Here is a 14,757-nt window from a genome sequence, read left to right as displayed (position 1 = left end):
CCCAGCCACAAGCCCCCGAACACAAACCACGGCCCTTTTCCCTGGCAAACAAAACTCAGCTGCCCCGCTTCGGGCTGGCAGATTGCAGGAGCCACTTGGCTCTATCAAACCAGCCCGACTCGGCACTGGTGCCACCTTTCATCTGGGAACCATCCTGCGTATCGTGGATTTTCAGGAGCCAGCCGGCCACTCCCAGCCACAAGCCCCCAAACACAAACCACGGCCCTTTTCCCTGGCAAACAAAACTCAGCTGCCCGGCTTCTGGCTGGCAGATTGCAGGAGCCACTTGGCTCTATCAAACCAGCCCGACTCGGCACTGGTGCCACCTTTCATCTGGGAACCATCCTGCGTATCGTGGATTTTCAGGAGCCAGCCGGCCACTCCCAGCCACAGGCCCCGGATCACATACAACGGCCCTTTTCCCTGGAAAAAAAACTCAGCTGCCCCGCTTCTGGATGGTAGATTGCAGGAGCCACTTTGTACTGTCATACCAGTCCGACTTGTCAGTGGTGCCACTTGGGTCTGGGAATCATCCAGCATATCGTGGTTTTTCAGGAGCCAGCCGGCCACTCCCAGCCACAAGCCCCCGAACACAAACCACGGCCCTTTTCCCTGGCAAACAAAACTCAGCTGCCCCGCTTCGGGCTGGCAGATTGCAGGAGCCACTTGGCTCTATCAAACCAGCCCGACTCGGCACTGGTGCCACCTTTCATCTGGGAACCATCCTGCGTATCGTGGGTTTTCAGGAGCCAGCCGGCCACTCGCAGCCACAGGCCCCCAAACACAAACCACGGCCCTTTTCCCTGGAAGTAAAACTGACCTTCCCATCTTCTGGCTTGCAGATTGCTGGAGCCACTTGGCTCTATCAAACCAGCCCGACTAGGCACTGGTGCCACCTTTCATCTGGGAACCATCCTGCGTATCGTGGATTTTCAGGAGCCAGCCGGCCACTCCCAGCCACAGGCCCCCGACCGCATACAACGGCCCTTTTCCCTGGAAAAAATACTCAACTTCCCCGCTTCTGGCTGGCAGATTGCAGGAGCCACTTGCCTCTATCAAACCAGCCCGACTTGGCACTGGTGCCACCTTTCATCTGGGAACCATCCTGCGTATCGTGGATTTTCAGGAGCCAGCCGGCCACTCCCAGCCACAGGCCCCCAAACACATACCACGGCCCATTTCCCTGGAAAAAAAACTCAGCTGCCCCGCTTCTGGATGGTAGATTGCAGGAGCCACTTTGTACTGTCATACCAGTCCGACTCGGCACTGGTGCCCCCTTGGGTCTGGGAACCATCCTGCGTATTGTGGATTTTCAGGAGCCATCCGGCCACTCAAAGTCACAGGCCCCCAAACACAAACTCTGGCCCTTTTCCCTGGAAGTCAAACTGACCTGCCCATCTTCTGTCTGGCAGATTGCAGGAGGCACTTGCCACTATCCAACCAGCCCGACTCGGCACTGGTGCCCCCTAAGGTTCTGGGAACCACCCTGCGTATCGTGAATTTTCAGGAGCCAGCCGGCCACTCCCAGCCACAGGCCCCCAAACACAAACCACGGCCCTTTTCCCTGGAAGTAAAACTGACCTGCCCATCTTCTGGCCGGCAGATTGCAGGAGCCACTTGGCTCTATCCAACCAGCCCGACTCGGCACTGGTGCCCCCTAAAGTTCGGGGAACCATCCTGCGACGCCTGGATTTTCTGGAGCCAGCCGGCCACTCCCACCCACAGGCCCCCAAACAAAAACCACGGCCCTTTTCCCTGGCAAACAAAACTCACCCGCACCGCTTCTGGCTGGCAGATTGCAGGAGCCACTTGCCTCTATCCAACCAGCCCGACTCGGCACTGGTGCCCCCTAAGGTTCTGGGAACCACCCTGCGTATCGTGAATTTTCAGGAGCCAGCCGGCCACTCCCAGCCACAGGCCCCCAAACTCAAACCACGGCCCTTTCCCTGGAAGTAAAAATGACCTGCCCATCTTCTGGCTGGCAGATTGCAGGAGTCTCTTGGCTCTATCAAACGAGCCCGACTTGGCACTGGTGCCACCTTTCATCTGGGAACCATCCTGCGTATCGTGGATTTTCAGGAGCCAGCCGGCCACTCCCAGCCACAAGCCCCCAAACACAAACCACGGCCCTTTTCCCTGGCAAACAAAACTCAGCTGCCCCGCTTCGGGCTGACAGATTGCAGGAGCCACTTGCCTCTGTCAAACCAGCCCGACTCGGCACTGGTGCCACCTTTCATCTGGGAACGATCCTTCGTATCGTGGATTTTCGGGAGCCAGCCGGCCACTCCCAGCCACAGGCCTCCAAACACATACCACGGCCCATTTCCCTGGAAAAAAAACTCAGCTGCCCCGCTACTGGATTGTAGATTGCAGGAGCCACTTTGTACTGTCATACAAGTCCGACTCGGCACTGGTGCCCCCTTGGGTCTGGGAACCATCCTGCGTATTGTGGATTTTCAGGAGCCAGCAGGCCACTCGCAGTCACAGGCCGCCAAACACAAACTATGGCCCTTTTCCCTGGAAGTCAAACTGCCCTGCCCATCTTCTGTCTGGCAGATTGCAGGAGCCACTGGCCTCTATCCAATGAGCCTGACTCGGCACTGGTGCCCCCTAAGGTTCTGGGAACCACCCTGCGTATCGTGGATTTTCAGGAGCCAGCCGGCCACTCCCAGCCACAGGCCCCCGATCACATACAACGGCCCTTTTCCCTGGCAAACAAAACTCAGCTGCCCCGCTTCTGGCTGGCAGATTGCAGGAGCCACTTGCCTCTATCAAACCAGCCCGACTCGGCACTGGTGCCACCTTTCATCTGGGAACCATCCTACGTATCGTGGATATTCAGGAGCCAGCCGGCCACTCCCAGCCACAGGCCCCAAACACATACCACGGCCCTTTTCCCTGGAAAAAAAACTCAGCTGCCCCGCTTCTGGATGGTAGATTGCAGGAGCCACTTTGTACTGTCATACCAGTCCGACTCGGCACTGGTGCCCCCTTGGGTCTGGGAACCATCCTGCGTATTGTGGATTTTCAGGAGCCAGCCGGCCACGCGAAGTCACAGGCCCCCAAACACAAACTATGGCCCTTTTCTCTGGAAGTCAAACTGACCTGCCCATCTTCTGTCTGGCAGATTGCAGCAGCCACTTGCCTCTATCCAACAATCCCGACTCGGCACTGGTGCCCCCTAAGGTTCTGGGAACCACCCTGCGTATCGTGAATTTTCAGGAGCCAGCCGGCCCCTCCCAGCCACAGGCCCCCAAACACAAACCACGGCCCTTTTCCCTGGAAGTAAAACTGACCTGCACATCTTCTGGCTTGCAGATTACTGGAGCCACTTGGCTCTATCAAACCAGCCCGACTCGGCACTGGTGCCACCTTTCATCTGGGAACCATCCAGCGTATCGTGGATTTTCAGGAGCCAGCCGGCCACTCCCAGCCACAAGCCCACAAACACAAACCACGGCCCTTTTCCCTGGCAAACAAAACTCACTCGCCCATCTTCTGTCTGGCAGATTGCAGGAGCCACTGGCCTCTATCCAATGAGCCTGACTCGGCACTCGTGCCCCCTAAGGTTCTGGGAACCACCCTGCGTATCGTGGATTTTCAGGAGCCAGCCGGCCACTCCCAGCCACAGGCCCCCGATCACATACAACGGCCCTTTTCCCTGGAAAAAAAACTCAGCTGCCCCGCTTCTGGCTGGCAGATTGCAGGAGCCACTTGCCTCTATCAAACCAGCCCGACTCGGCACTGGTGCCACCTTTCATCTGGGAACCATCCTGCGTATCGTGGATATTCAGGAGCCAGCCGGCCACTCCCAGCCACAGGCTCAAAACACATACCACGGCCCTTTTCCCTGGAAAAAAAACTCAGCTGCCCCGCTTCTGGATGGTAGATTGCAGGAGCAACTTTGTACTGTCATACCAGTCCGACTTGTCAGTGGTGCCACTTGGGTCTGGGAATCATCCAGCATATCGTGGTTTTTCAGGAGCCAGCCGGCCACTCCCAGCCACAAGCCCCCGAACACAAACCACGGCCCTTTTCCCTGGCAAACAAAACTCAGCTGCCCCGCTTCGGGCTGGCAGATTGCAGGAGCCACTTGGCTCTATCAAACCAGCCCGACTCGGCACTGGTGCCACCTTTCATCTGGGAACCATCCTGCGTATCGTGGATTTTCAGGAGCCAGCCGGCCACTCCCAGCCACAAGCCCCCAAACACAAACCACGGCCCTTTTCCCTGGCAAACAAAACTCAGCTGCCCGGCTTCTGGCTGGCAGATTGCAGGAGCCACTTGGCTCTATCAAACCAGCCCGACTCGGCACTGGTGCCACCTTTCATCTGGGAACCATCCTGCGTATCGTGGATTTTCAGGAGCCAGCCGGCCACTCCCAGCCACAGGCCCCGGATCACATACAACGGCCCTTTTCCCTGGAAAAAAAACTCAGCTGCCCCGCTTCTGGATGGTAGATTGCAGGAGCCACTTTGTACTGTCATACCAGTCCGACTTGTCAGTGGTGCCACTTGGGTCTGGGAATCATCCAGCATATCGTGGTTTTTCAGGAGCCAGCCGGCCACTCCCAGCCACAAGCCCCCGAACACAAACCACGGCCCTTTTCCCTGGCAAACAAAACTCAGCTGCCCCGCTTCGGGCTGGCAGATTGCAGGAGCCACTTGGCTCTATCAAACCAGCCCGACTCGGCACTGGTGCCACCTTTCATCTGGGAACCATCCTGCGTATCGTGGGTTTTCAGGAGCCAGCCGGCCACTCGCAGCCACAGGCCCCCAAACACAAACCACGGCCCTTTTCCCTGGAAGTAAAACTGACCTTCCCATCTTCTGGCCTGCAGATTGCTGGAGCCACTTGGCTCTATCAAACCAGCCCGACTAGGCACTGGTGCCACCTTTCATCTGGGAACCATCCTGCGTATCGTGGATTTTCAGGAGCCAGCCGGCCACTCCCAGCCACAGGCCCCCGACCGCATACAACGGCCCTTTTCCCTGGAAAAAATACTCAACTGCCCCGCTTCTGGCTGGCAGATTGCAGGAGCCACTTGCCTCTATCAAACCAGCCCGACTCGGCACTGGTGCCCCCTTGGGTCTGGGAACCATCCTGCGCGGCGTGGATTTTCAGGAGCCAGCCGGCCACTCCCAGCCACAGGCCCCCAAACACATACAACGGCCATTTTCCCAGGAAAAAAAACTTAGCTACCCCGCTTCTGGATGGTAGATTGCAGGAGCCACTTGCCTCTATCAAACCAGCCCGACTCGGCACTGGTGCCCCTTGGGTCTGGGAACCATCTGCGTATTGTGGATTTTCAGGAGCCAGCCGGCCACTCGCAGCCACAGGCCCCCAAACACAAACTATGGCCCTTTTCCCTGGCAAACAAAACTCACCCGCCCTGCTTCTGGCTGGCAGATTGCAGGAGCCACTTGCCTCTATCAAACCAGCCCGACTCGGCACTGGTGCCCCCTTGGGTCTGGGAACCATTTGCGTATTGTGGATTTACAGGAGCCAGCCGGCCACTCGCAGCCACAGGCCCCCAAACAAAAACCACGGCCATTTTCCCTGGCAAAAAAAACTCAGCTGCCCTGCTTCTGCCTGGCAGATTGCAGGAGCCACTTGCCTCTATCAAACCAGCCCGACTCGGCACTGGTGCCCCTTGGGTCTGGGAACCATCTGCGTATTGTGGATTTTCAGGAGCCAGCCGGCCACTCGCAGCCACAGGCCCCCAAACACAAACTATGGCCCTTTTCCCTGGCAAACAAAACTCACCCGCCACACTTCTGGCTGGCAGATTGAAGGAGACACTTGCCTCTATCAAACCAGCCCGACTTGGCACTGGTGCCACCTTTCATCTGGGAACCATCCTGCGTATCCTGGATTTTCAGGAGCCAGCCGGCCACTCCCAGCCACTGGACCCCGAACACATACAATGGCCCTTTTCCTTGGAAAAAAAACTCAGCTGTCCCGCTTCAGGCTGGCAGATTGCAGGAGCCACTTGCCTCTATCAAACCAGCCCGACTTGGCACTGGTGCCACCTTTCCTCTGGGAGCCATCCTGCGTATCGTAGATTTTCAGGAGCCAGCCGGCCACTCCCAGCCACAGGCCCCCAAACACATACAACGGCCATTTTCCCAGGAAAAAAAACTTAGCTACCCCGCTTCTGGATGGTAGATTGCAGGAGCCACTTTGTACTGTCATACCAGTCCGACTTGGCACTGGTGCCACCTTTCCTCTGGGAACCATCCGGCGTAACGTGGATTTTCAGGAGCCAGCAGGCCACTCCCAGCCACAGGCCCCCGAACAAAAACCACGGCCCTTTTCCCTGGCAAACAAAACTCACCCGCCCTGCTTCTGGCTGGCAGATTGCAGGAGCCACTTGCCTCTATCAAACCAGCCCGACTCGGCACTGGTGCCCCCTTGGGTCTGGGAACCATCTGCGTATTGTAAATTTACAGGAGCCAGCCGGCCACTCGCAGCCACAGGCCCCCAAACAAAAACCACGGCCCTTTTCCCTGGCAAAAAAAACTCACCCGCCCTGCTTCTGGCTGGCAGATTGCAGGAGCCACTTGCCTCTATCAAACCAGCCCGACTCGGCACTGGTGCCCCCTTGGGTCTGGGAACCATCTGCGTATTGTGGATTTTCAGGAGCCAGCCGGCCACTCGCAGCCACAGGCCCCCAAACACAAACTATGGCCTTTTTCCCTGGCAAACAAAACTCACCCGCCACACTTCTGGCTGGCAGATTGAAGGAGACACTTGCCTCTATCAAACCAGCCCGTCTTGGCACTGGTGCCACCTTTCATCTGGGAACCATCCTGCGTATCGTGGATTTTCAGGAGCCAGCCGGCCACTCCCAGCCACAGGCCCCCAAACACATATAACGGCCATTTTCCCAGGAAAAAAAACTTAGCTACCCCGCTTCTGGATGGTAGATTTCAGGAGCCACTTTGTACTGTCATACGAGTCCGACTTGTCAATGGTGCCACTTGGGTCTGGGAATCATCCTGTGTATCGTGGATTTTCAGGAGCCAGCCGGCCACTCGCAGCCACAGGCCCCGAAACACAAACTACGGCCCTTTTCCCTGGCAAACAAAACTCACCCGACCCGCTTCTGGCTGGAAGATTGCAGGAGCAACTTGCCTCTATCAAACCAGCCCGACTCGGCACTGGTGCCCCCTTGGGTCTGGGAACCATCCTGCGCGGCGTGGATTTTCAGGAGCCAGCCGGCCACTCCCAGCCACAAGCCCCTGAACACAAACCACGGCCCTTTTCCTTGGCAAACCAATCTCAGCTGCCCCACTTCTGGCTGGCAGATTGCTGGAGCCACTTGCCTCTATCAAACCAGCCCGACTTGGCACTGGTGCCACCTTTCATCTGGGAACCATCCTGCGTATCCTGGATTTTCAGGAGCCAGCCGGCCACTCCCAGCCACAGGACCCTGAACACATACAACGGCCCTTTTCCTTGGAAAAAAAACTCAGCTGTCCCGCTTCAGGCTGGCAGATTGCAGGAGCCACTTGCCTCTATCAAACCAGCCCGACTTGGCACTGGTGCCACCTTTCCTCTGGGAACCATCCTGCGTATCGTGGATTTTCAGGAGCCAGCCGGCCACTCCCAGCCACAGGCCCCGATCACATACAACGGCCATTTTCCCAGGAAAAAAAACTTAGCTACCCCGCTTCTGGATGGTAGATTGCAGGAGCCACTTTGTACTGTCATACCAGTCCGACTTGGCACTGGTGCCACCTTTCCTCTGGGAACCATCCGGCGTAACGTGGATTTTCAGGAGCCAGCAGGCCACTCCCAGCCACAGGCCCCCGAACAAAAACCAGGGCCCTTTTCCCTGGCAAACAAAACTCACCCGCCCCGCTTCTGGCTGGCAGATTGCTGGAGCCACTTGCCTCTATCAAACCAGCCCGACTTGGCACTCGTGCCCCCTTGGGTCTGGGAACCATCCTGCGTATCGTGGATTTTCAGGAGCCAGCAGGCCACTCCCAGCCACAGGCCCCCGAACACACTCAATGGCCCTTTTCCTTGGAAAAAAAACTCAGCTGCCCCGCTTCAGGCTGGCAGATTGCAGGAGCCAATTGCCTCTATCCAACCAGCCCGACTCGGCACTGGTGCCCCCTAAGGTTCGGGGAACCATCCTGCGCCGCGTGGATTTTCTGGAGCCAGCCGGCCACTCCCAGCCACAGGCCCCCGAACAAAAACCACGGCCATTTTCCCTGGAAAAAAAACTCAGCTACCCCGCTTCTGGATGGTAGATTGCAGGACCCACTTTGTACTACCATACCAGCCCGATTTGGCACTGGTGCCAACTTTCATCTGGGAACCACCCTGCGTATCGTGAATTTTCAGGAGCCAGCCGGCCACTCCCAGCCACAGGTCCCCAAACACATACAATGGCCCTTTTCCCTGGAAAAAAAACTCAGCTGCTGTGCTTCTGGATGGTAGATTGCAGGAGCCACTTTGTACTATCATACGAGTCCGATTTGTCAATGGTGCCACTTGGGTCTGGGAATCATCCGGCGTATCGTGGATTTTCAGGAGCCAGCCGGCCACTCGCAGTCACAGGTCCCCAAACACACACTATGGCCCATTTCCCTGGAAGTCAAACTGAGCTGCCCATCCTCTGTCTGGCAGATTGCAGGAGCCACTTGCCTCTATCCAACCAGCCCGACTTGGCACTGGTGCCCCCTAAGGTTCGGGGAACCACCCTGCGCCGCGTGGATTTTCTGGAGCCAGCCGGCCACTCCCAGCCACAGGCCCCCGAAAAAAATCCACAACCATTTTTCCCGGAAAAAAAACTCAGCTACCCCGCTTCTGGATGGTAGATTGCAGGAGCCACTTTGTACTGTCATACCAGTCCGACTTGTCAATGGTGCCACTTGGGTCTGGGAATCATCCTGTGTATCGTGGATTTTCTGGAGCCAGCCGGCCACTCCCAGCCACAGGACCCCGAACACATACAATGGCCCTTTTCCTTGGAAAAAAAACTCAGCTGTCCCGCTTCAGGCTGGCAGATTGCAGGAGCCACTTGCCTCTATCAAACCAGCCCGACTTGGCACTGGTGCCACCTTTCCTCTGGGAACCATCCTGCGTATCGTGGATTTTCAGGAGCCAGCCGGCCACTCCCAGCCACAGGCCCCCAAACACATACAACGGCCATTTTCCCAGGAAAAAACCTTAGCTACCCCGCTTCTGGATGGTAGATTGCAGGAGCCACTTTGTACTGTCATACCAGTCCGACTTGGCACTGGTGCCACCTTTCATCTGCGAACCATCCTGTGTATCGTGGATTTTTAGGAGCCAGCCGGCCACTCCCAGCCACAGGCCCCCAAACAGAAACCACGGCCCATTTCCCTGGCAAACACAACTCACCCGCCCCGCTTCTGGCAGGCAGATTGCAGGAGCCACTTGCCTCTATCAAACCAGCCCGACTCGGCACTGGTGCCACTTTTCATCTGGGAACCATCCTGCGTATCGTGGATTTTCAGGAGCCAGCCGGCCACTCCCAGCCACAGGCCCCCGAACACATACAACGGCCTTTTTCCTTGGAAAAAAAACTCAGCTGCCCCGCTTCAGGCTGGCAGATTGCAGGAGCCACTTGCCTCTATCCAACCAGCTCGACTCGGCACTGGTGCACCCTAAGGTTCGGGGAACCATCCTGCGCCGCGTGGATTTTCTAGAGCCGGCCGGCCACTCCCAGCCACAGGCCCCCGAACAAAAACCACGGCCATTTTCCCTGGAAAAAAAACTCAGCTACACCGCTTCTGGATGGTAGATTGCAGGACCCACTTTGTACTATCATACCAGCCCGACTTGGCACTCGTGCCCCCTTGGGTCTGGGAACCATCCTGCGCGGCGTGGATTTTCAGGAGCCAGCCGGCCACTCCCAGCCAGAAGCACCTGAACACAAACCACGGCCCTTTTCCTTGGCAAACCAATCTCAGCTGCCCCACTTCTGGCTGGCAGATTGCTGGAGCCACTTGCCTCTATCAAACCAGCCCGACTTGGCACTGGTGCCACCTTTCATCTGGGAACCATCCTGCGTATCCTGGATTTTCAGGAGCCAGCCGGCCACTCCCAGCCACTGGACCCCAAACACATACAACGGCCATTTTCCCAGGAAAAAAAACTTAGCTACCCCGCTTCTGGATGGTAGATTGCAGGAGCCACTTTGTACTGTCATACCAGTCCGACTTGGCACTGGTGCCACCTTTCCTCTGGGAACCATCCGGCGTAACGTGGATTTTCAGGAGCCAGCAGGCCACTCCCAGCCACAGGCCCCCGAACAAAAACCACGGCCCTTTTCCCTGGCAAACAAAACTCACCCGCCCTGCTTCTGGCTGGCAGATTGCAGGAGCCACTTGCCTCTATCAAACCAGCCCGACTCGGCACTGGTGCCCCCTTGGGTCTGGGAACCATCTGCGTATTGTGGATTTACAGGAGCCAGCCGGCCACTCGCAGCCACAGGCCCCCAAACAAAAACCACGGCCCTTTTCCCTGGCAAAAAAAACTCACCCGCCCTGCTTCTGGCTGGCAGATTGCAGGAGCCACTTGCCTCTATCAAACCAGCCCGACTCGGCACTGGTGCCCCCTTGGGTCTGGGAACCATCTGCGTATTGTGGATTTTCAGGAGCCAGCCGGCCACTCGCAGCCACAGGCCCCCAAACACAAACTATGGCCTTTTTCCCTGGCAAACAAAACTCACCCGCCACACTTCTGGCTGGCAGATTGAAGGAGACACTTGCCTCTATCAAACCAGCCCGACTTGGCACTGGTGCCACCTTTCATCTGGGAACCATCCTGCGTATCCTGGATTTTCAGGAGCCAGCCGGCCACTCCCAGCCACTGGACCCCGAACACATACAATGGCCCTTTTCCTTGGAAAAAAAACTCAGCTGTCCCGCTTCAGGCTGGCAGATTGCAGGAGCCACTTGCCTCTATCAAACCAGCCCGACTTGGCACTGGTGCCACCTTTCCTCTGGGAACCATCCTGCGTATCGTAGATTTTCAGGAGCCAGCCGGCCACTCCCAGCCACAGGCCCCCAAACACATACAACGGCCATTTTCCCAGGAAAAAAAACTTAGCTACCCCGCTTCTGGATGGTAGATTGCAGGAGCCACTTTGTACTGTCATACCAGTCCGACTTGGCACTGGTGCCACCTTTCCTCTGGGAACCATCCGGCGTAACGTGGATTTTCAGGAGCCAGCAGGCCACTCCCAGCCACAGGCCCCCGAACAAAAACCACGGCCCTTTTCCCTGGCAAACAAAACTCACCCGCCCTGCTTCTGGCTGGCAGATTGCAGGAGCCACTTGCCTCTATCAAACCAGCCCGACTCGGCACTGGTGCCCCCTTGGGTCTGGGAACCATCTGCGTATTGTGGATTTACAGGAGCCAGCCGGCCACTAGCAGCCACAGGCCCCCAAACAAAAACCACGGCCCTTTTCCCTGGCAAAAAAAACTCACCCGCCCTGCTTCTGGCTGGCAGATTGCAGGAGCCACTTGCCTCTATCAAACCACCCCGACTCGGCACTGGTGCCCCCTTGGGTCTGGGAACCATCTGCGTATTGTGGATTTTCAGGAGCCAGCCGGCCACTCGCAGCCACAGGCCCCCAAACACAAACTATGGCCTTTTTCCCTGGCAAACAAAACTCACCCGCCACACTTCTGGCTGGCAGATTGAAGGAGACACTTGCCTCTATCAAACCAGCCCGTCTTGGCACTGGTGCCACCTTTCATCTGGGAACCATCCTGCGTATCGTGGATTTTCAGGAGCCAGCCGGCCACTCCCAGCCACAGGCCCCCAAACACATATAACGGCCATTTTCCCAGGAAAAAAAACTTAGCTACCCCGCTTCTGGATGGTAGATTTCAGGAGCCACTTTGTACTGTCATACGAGTCCGACTTGTCAATGGTGCCACTTGGGTCTGGGAATCATCCTGTGTATCGTGGATTTTCAGGAGCCAGCCGGCCACTCGCAGCCACAGGCCCCGAAACACAAACTACGGCCCTTTTCCCTGGCATACAAAACTCACCCGCCCCGCTTCTGGCTGGCAGATTGCAGGAGCAACTTGCCTCTATCAAACCAGCCCGACTCGGCACTGGTGCCCCCTTGGGTCTGGGAACCATCCTGCGCGGCGTGGATTTTCAGGAGCCAGCCGGCCACTCCCAGCCACAAGCCCCTGAACACAAACCACGGCCCTTTTCCTTGGCAAACCAATCTCAGCTGCCCCACTTCTGGCTGGCAGATTGCTGGAGCCACTTGCCTCTATCAAACCAGCCCGACTTGGCACTGGTGCCACCTTTCATCTGGGAACCATCCTGCGTATCCTGGATTTTCAGGAGCCAGCCGGCCACTCCCAGCCACAGGACCCCGAACACATACAACGGCCCTTTTCCTTGGAAAAAAAACTCAGCTGTCCCGCTTCAGGCTGGCAGATTGCAGGAGCCACTTGCCTCTATCAAACCAGCCCGACTTGGCACTGGTGCCACCTTTCCTCTGGGAACCATCCTGCGTATCGTGGATTTTCAGGAGCCAGCCGGCCACTCCCCGCCACAGGCCCCAAACACATACAACGGCCATTTTCCCAGGAAAAAAAACTTAGCTGTCCCGCTTCAGGCTGGCAGATTGCAGGAGCCACTTGCCTCTATCAAACCAGCCCGACTTGGCACTGGTGCCACCTTTCCTCTGGGAACCATCCTGCGTATCGTGGATTTTCAGGAGCCAGCCGGCCACTCCCAGCCACAGGCCCCAAACACATACAACGGCCATTTTCCCAGGAAAAAAAACTTAGCTACCCCGCTTCTGGATGGTAGATTGCAGGAGCCACTTTGTACTGTCATACCAGTCCGACTTGGCACTGGTGCCACCTTTCCTCTGGGAACCATCCGGCGTAACGTGGATTTTCAGGAGCCAGCAGGCCACTCCCAGCCACAGGTCCCTAAAAACACATACAACGGCCCTTTTCCCTGGAAAAAAAACTCAGCTGCTGTGCTTCTGGATGGTAGATTGCAGGAGCCACTTTGTACTATCATACGAGTCCGATTTGTCAATGGTGCCACTTGGGTCTGGGAATCATCCGGCGTATCGTGGATTTTCAGGAGCCAGCCGGCCACTCGCAGTCCCAGGTCCCCAAACACACACTATGGCCCATTTCCCTGGAAGTCAAACTGAGCTGCCCATCCTCTGTCTGGCAGATTGCAGGAGCCACTTGCCTCTATCCAACCAGCCCGACTTGGCACTGGTGCCCCCTAAGGTTCGGGGAACCACCCTGCGCCGCGTGGATTTTCTGGAGCCAGCCGGCCACTCCCAGCCATAGGCCCCCGAAAAAAATCCACAACCATTTTTCCCGGAAAAAAAACTCAGCTACCCCGCTTCTGGATGGTAGATTGCAGGAGCCACTTTGTACTGTCATACCAGTCCGACTTGTCAATGGTGCCACTTGGGTCTGGGAATCATCCTGTGTATCGTGGATTTTCTGGAGCCAGCCGGCCACTCCCAGCCACAGGACCCCGAACACATACAATGGCCCTTTTCCTTGGAAAAAAAACTCAGCTGTCCCGCTTCAGGCTGGCAGATTGCAGGAGCCACTTGCCTCTATCAAACCAGCCCGACTTGGCACTGGTGCCACCTTTCCTCTGGGAACCATCCTGCGTATCGTGGATTTTCAGGAGCCAGCCGGCCACTCCCAGCCACAGGCCCCCAAACACATACAACGGCCATTTTCCCAGGAAAAAACCTTAGCTACCCCGCTTCTGGATGGTAGATTGCAGGAGCCACTTTGTACTGTCATACCAGCCCGACTTGGCACTGGTGCCACCTTTCATCTGCGAACCATCCTGTGTATCGTGGATTTTTAGGAGCCAGCCGGCCACTCCCAGCCACAGGCCCCCAAACAGAAACCACGGCCCATTTCCCTGGCAAACACAACTCACCCGCCCCGCTTCTGGCTGGCAGATTGCAGGAGCCACTTGCCTCTATCAAACCAGCCCGACTCGGCACTGGTGCCACTTTTCATCTGGGAACCATCCTGCGTATCGTGGATTTTCAGGAGCCAGCCGGCCACTCCCAGCCACAGGCCCCCGAACACATACAACGGCCCTTTTCCTTGGAAAAAAAACTCAGCTGCCCCGCTTCAGGCTGGCAGATTGCAGGAGCCACTTGCCTCTATCCAACCAGCTCGACTCGGCACTGGTGCACCCTAAGGTTCGGGGAACCATCCTGCGCCGCGTGGATTTTCTAGAGCCGGCCGGCCACTCCCAGCCACAGGCCCCCGAACAAAAACCACGGCCATTTTCCCTGGAAAAAAAACTCAGCTACACCGCTTCTGGATGGTAGATTGCAGGACCCACTTTGTACTATCATACCAGCCCGACTTGGCACTGGTGCCAACTTTCATCTGGGAACCACCCTGCGTGTCGTGAATTTTCAGGAGCCAGCCGGCCACTCCCAGCCACAGGCCCCCAAACACAAACCACGGCCCTTTTCCCTGCAAGTAAAACTGACCTGCCCATCTGCTGGATGGCAGATTGCAGTAGCCCCTTGCCTCTATCAAACCAGCCCGACTCGGCACTGGTGCCACCTTTCATCTGCGAACCATCCTGTGTATCGTGGATTTTTAGGAGCCAGCCGGCCACTCCCAGCCACAGGCCCCCAAACACAAACCATGGCCCTTTTCCCTGGCAAACACAACTCACCCGCCCCGCTTCAGGCTGGCAGATTGCAGGAGCCACTTGCCTCTATCAAACCA

Source organism: Zonotrichia albicollis, chromosome W (assembly GCF_047830755.1).
Source record: "Zonotrichia albicollis isolate bZonAlb1 chromosome W, bZonAlb1.hap1, whole genome shotgun sequence".
In the NCBI taxonomy this organism is placed as follows: Eukaryota; Metazoa; Chordata; class Aves; order Passeriformes; family Passerellidae; genus Zonotrichia; species Zonotrichia albicollis.
The sequence above is the reverse complement of the archived record's forward strand: the minus strand, read 5'-3'. Positions refer to the sequence as shown.